Source organism: Odontomachus brunneus, unplaced genomic scaffold, assembly GCF_010583005.1.
Source record: "Odontomachus brunneus isolate Ranch 3 - 2012 unplaced genomic scaffold, Obru_v1 Obru_scaffold_073, whole genome shotgun sequence".
Lineage (NCBI taxonomy): Eukaryota > Metazoa > Arthropoda > Insecta > Hymenoptera > Formicidae > Odontomachus > Odontomachus brunneus.
In genome coordinates this window covers 1,004,130-1,009,350 of record NW_022639523.1, presented here as the reverse complement: position 1 = coordinate 1,009,350, position 5,221 = coordinate 1,004,130, and the positions used below count along the sequence as shown (strand labels likewise).

The 5,221-nt window shown below is 38.9% G+C and overlaps 1 protein-coding gene across 5 annotated transcripts in view; it reads left to right on the top strand.

Annotated features, from left to right (window-relative positions):
• The window catches only part of LOC116847107, a 144,116-nt gene that overhangs the window by 11,117 nt on the left and 127,778 nt on the right, over positions 1-5,221 (top strand). The window contains exon 1 of one of the 5 annotated variants that reach the window (XM_032821750.1): positions 25-4,104. The exons of the other annotated variants lie outside the window; for them this stretch is intronic. The gene's annotated coding sequence lies outside the window, so the exon portion shown is untranslated. Of the gene's footprint in view, positions 1-24; positions 4,105-5,221 lie in introns of those variants that run through there. 5 annotated transcript variants of the gene reach the window in all.

Here is a 5,221-nt window from a genome sequence, read left to right as displayed (position 1 = left end):
TCTCTCTCTCTCTCTCTCTCTCTCTCTCTCTCTCTCTCTCTCACTCACTCTCTTTTTTTGTACGCGCGATATTCAGCCACGTCGATGCCGCTATTGAACCGTCGCCGATAGCACGAATAATAATTGTCCACTGTAATTTCTCCCGCGAACTAGGACGCATATTCTCGTTCCGCCTCCTATTGTCCCGCTATAACTCTTTTCGCACATCTTCGACGCGGGGCTGGCGAGAATTTATAATTACCAGCGCGCTCTTGTGTTTTATCAAAGCGCGCTCGCGTCGATATATCGACTGCTCGCTGCTTTATCACCGTTAAGTCCATTAATTGACGCTAAGTAGGTTGGACGAGCGCGATGCAACAAGGCGAAATAAAAGCCGCCCTGCGACCCACGTTGGCTCTCGTGGCCGCGTCGGTTTTTCTCGATGGCTCGCCTCGCCGTCATTCACGTGTCATTACGAATCATTCTCGCGGATCGTTAACCGTCATCGTTGTCAGCGGCTTATTAATTCCGACGCGTTCGCCGACAGGAGATACCGTTATCGATAAATCGCATTTCCTCTGTTGGTTATTCGATTAACGGGCTGTGCGCGGTTAATTAACGCCCATCGAGGTAACGAAGACAAAGAAACGAGATAATCCGGGAGAAAATCCGATAAAGCCGAAACGCACCAGCGATGATGCGCAATTCACAGCAGAGGTGTGATGCCTTCAGACTGTTGTTTCTTGTCGCGACGATTTGGAGGGCCGCTGCTAGGAAATTCAGATCGAATAGCAATTTCGCGTTACGACTGGTTTTATCCGTAATTAAATGCCAAGTATATGTGCGCGATATTCTTAGTTGAAATATCTCATAGATCGTGAGTCATAAAATTTTAATCACGCAGATGACGAGATCGATTGTGTTGGTGCACTGAGAAAAAAAGATAGTCGATTTGACCAAAAATATATAATTACTTTTGATCATAAATAATATTTTTTGATTGTTCTAACATGAAAATGATAGTGATCACATGCATATAAGATTATTATCGCTAACATTGTAGTAGGATTTAATAAAAAAAAAATACTTTCCTGGACTATAATTTATAACAATTATTTCTTTATGTAATTATAGTTACAAATAAGAAAATCTTTTTTCTCAGTGTGACGTGTAAATTTTACAGATTATTAGAGCCATCTTCGTCGAGTTTGTAGATTGACTTCCTCAATTATAATGTATCTTTTTACATAAAAAAAAGTTTCCCCAAGAAATTAGTTGCATTGTCGATCAACGTATAATAGATGTAATTTAGCTTTACGCGGCGGAGGATTATCGTTATGAACTTTCGCAGCACGCAATAATGTAGCAACTTTCGTAATTTTTTAAAGCTAGTCTATTACACGTGCAACTTTACAATTTTTTTCACGTTATTTTATGCGCAATTGGAATAACTTCCATTTATATTAAAGTTGCATATAGCCGGTGATAGTAGGTGTACAAGTGGATGTGGTAAAAGATAACTTTCCCTTCTACTTTTGAAGAGAGATTTATCTTCTCCTTTCCTCGCTTTTAAGCGAGAATAAGTCAGCGAAAGGAATAGAAAAGGAGTTGAAAAGTCGGCGAGAACATATTAATTTTTCGGGAGAGGAACTCCCGATGAAAAAGAGATCAAAATCTACAAACAACTGACCACAAAGTCGAAGGGACATAGGCAGTGATATCGTACCTTTCTCAGGTTTCTCGGGGTTCCTCAGAAATCCATCGATCACGCCTTCCTCAAATATGAACTTCCCGATCACATTCATATAAAATATTAAGTACGGAAAAATAAATAAATGTGACATCAGACGTCATGTTAAATTCCACATTATGAGAAAACTCTTTATTCGGTTACATCGTTACGCATATTTATTACGTATCTTTGTGGTAAATACGTGCAAATAACAATAATAATTTATTTAACGTCGAGATTCGAAGAGTGCAGGAGTGTTGATTTCATTAATTTTATTATTTATGTTCGGTTATACATTCGCACAGTGGCGCGTGTGAACTTTATTATGGCGTTTACTCGCTCGTTTCGCAGTCGTTGCATCAGTTCCATTTTCTTAATTACATTATTTCCATCTTTTGTTCCCTCGAACAAAAGCGCCGGCAGGGTCACGGCACGGGGAATAACTCCGCTTGTGTATTCCGAAACTGTTTCTTCGGCATGGCAAAATTCGAAAAGGCAAGAAGTCCGGTTGGCTTTCAGCGGAACGCTGAAAAGCGGAAGAGACGAAAACATCGGTAAGGAGGAGAGGGAACGCGCGTCCGTTCCGGAAGTCGGGAGTTGAGTTGTTCTTCGAGTTCGTGTATTCGTATATCGATGCACTTCCAATTCACTATTAATTGAAATAGAAAATATCAATCCTGAGAAACGACAGGACTTGACAGTGTATTCTTTTTTCATACTTTTATACACTTAATTGCGGCAGAGAAGGATACTCAGAAATATGCTTTCTGCCGACCTGGATAATATAATTGCAGCGGAAAGCTGGATAGTATAGGCAGAGAGAGAAAGAGAGAGACTTGCCCTTATTTACATTAAATATAAATATAAATATATAAAAGATGATAATCGAAATGCAATTAAAATTTTTGTGCAGAATATTTTATCGGAAAAGTTACTTGTCTCATCTTCTCCTGTAATTAGGCCACCGAATAGAGTCAAATAACAGGATAGAGTGTATCGGCTAATTAAAAGACTGTAATTTTCTAGCATCGAATTTCGATCTTGTTATTCTCTAATGATATTCGAGGATACTTGAGAGCAGAAAGGTTCATTATTCTACTTATTTTCTTGACACCTTCGTTGTTCTTGTAAATAACAAGAAATTCCGGTCGTTGGAGATTCCATCAATTCTGGAATGCAGAATATATATGAAGATAGAGATACGAAAGTTTGTCGGGTTATGCAAGATACAGTTACTTTTGATTTTTATATCCAATGCGGATCACAAACGCTCACATTTTGTAGTTCGAAAGCAGTACATTTTTTTTATAATTCCTTATGATGTCCCCATTTATTATGCGTTTTCGAAATCATTCTGTATTATAGTTTAGAAAAATGTTTCCAATCTTTTGAGAAATAATTCTTGAAAAACCATCTTTACTATGTAATTATTTCGATATATTTTTATTACCAACTTTTCTGCTGCGTAAGTTTCTTTCATACGTATATTTTGAATAACAGATGATACATTACAAAAAATCGGAAACTAACTTTTTAAGCTCGAAAAACGATTTTGTTTTTCGAAGTAATTATGTTTTACAGTGACTAAAAATTTTTAAACTTATCTGATACACATTTTTTCGCAGTATACTTCCAAATTTTTAATAAAACAGAAATGTCAGCGATTTTACTAGAATTGAACATATAAGTCGAACTTGTTCGCGTCAGGAGCTTGTCTTACGAACTATAAGTAACTATCGGATTCTTCGTGTTTTCTTTTTTAAAGAAAAATCCATTTTACCTCAGACAGAACTTCCTTACGCGCATCATACACATACCAGCGTGTCCGTAGGGGCAACCTGTGCATATTCCCTCCGGGTTAGACGCGCATCTAGTCCAGTTTATATACGCTCGCCATTCTCAAAACGTGCGCGGGGTTAAGTTGGCGAACAAAATCACGCGCGTAAAAGGACACGGTAAAAAATGCCCTCGAGTGTCGCTTTGTGCATGTGACGTTTTGGCGACCAATATCATGACGATCTGTCAGATACAGCAAGCGAACGATTAAACGATGCAAATGCGCGATGACGCGCGTACACACAATCGAATTTCCGTGAAATCATAACCACAGGGAGCTCTATCTGCTTTTCTCTTTCTTTCTCGCCTCTCTCGCTTTTTCCCTTTGATTTTGACCACTTTGAAGAGGAAACGAAACTCATTTTACACTCTGCCCGATAGTTTCTTACATAGTTTGTGGTCTCGACACAGATTGATTGATTTTATATGTAAATTTCGGCGAGCAGCGTCCAGTAACTTCGTCGTTAGCAATTGCATGACGATGCATTGTGTTAAATTCGAGCTTCGTGAGAACTATGGTGGTCATCCCTGGGATATGCCGATAAGAGACGAGAGAGGTAATTAGATAGCCCATGGCGAGTGATCGCCGCTTAAAGCGAACGATACATGCGACGAGTATCGTGCGTGCGTAGGCACGAAGTGCTGTAGTCGATGTCCTTACGAGAGTAACGCTTGTAATTACATTTGCTATTGATCAAACTGATCTTTCTCGCAATATTAAAGTGCGATAGCATTGATGATGCTCGAGTTGGTCAAATCTTAGGTTAGAAATCGTTTGCATCTTTCCAAAGTGATAGTATCCTTGCATAACAGTTGAACAAAATCGGAGATGGAGGAAGAAAATTTCCGTACTGCGAAGGGTGTATTCGAATAGACTGAAGACTGAAATTTATCCTGATGATTTATGGATGAAAATTCGAAAATAGTCAAACGTATTATCCGAAGACTGTTTCCAAAATCAAATTTCGCAATTTCCTTAATATCGCACACGTTTCCACTAAAATATTTTATCGAAACATGCTTCTCATTAATTTATCAATTGCCTTTGAATATTTTAATCACTGTGCTGCTATTAGATTACATATATAGAGTTAAAGTGTTATCACAGAGTTTTGCGACGGACTAATGCGAGCATTAACGTGGAAGCACTCCTCTCTGTGCGGGCTTTCTGGTACAAGTTCGTATTTCGAGTTGCATAGTTGATGTAATATTCTGCTGAAGTATCTGGAAAGTTTGCTGTATTGCGCAACAATGATAGAACGTATGGTACATAACCGCAGGGGATATCACGCGAAATTGTGATAACACCCTAAACTCTAAACACTGAATTATAATCGCGCGCGAACATAATTGAGATTTAAACAATGCCTAGGCCACAAAGTGACGACGGTACAATTGCGTGCCATTAAGCGGCATTGGATTCGATTGAATTGGGCCGATTGTTAAGAAGAAATGATCGTGCAAACACGGTCGCCGCCGAGATTGACGCCGTGAGTGACACGTGATATATACGAGGGTGGTCTGAAAAGTTTCCGACCTAACAAAGATACAAGTCATTTTTTCTGAAAATTGTTTTTTATTTTTCAACATAGTCTCCTTGTAAATCTACACACTTCTCCCAGCGATGCTCCCATCTCTGTAACCCGTCGAAATAGTACTCGGCGTTTTTCTCTG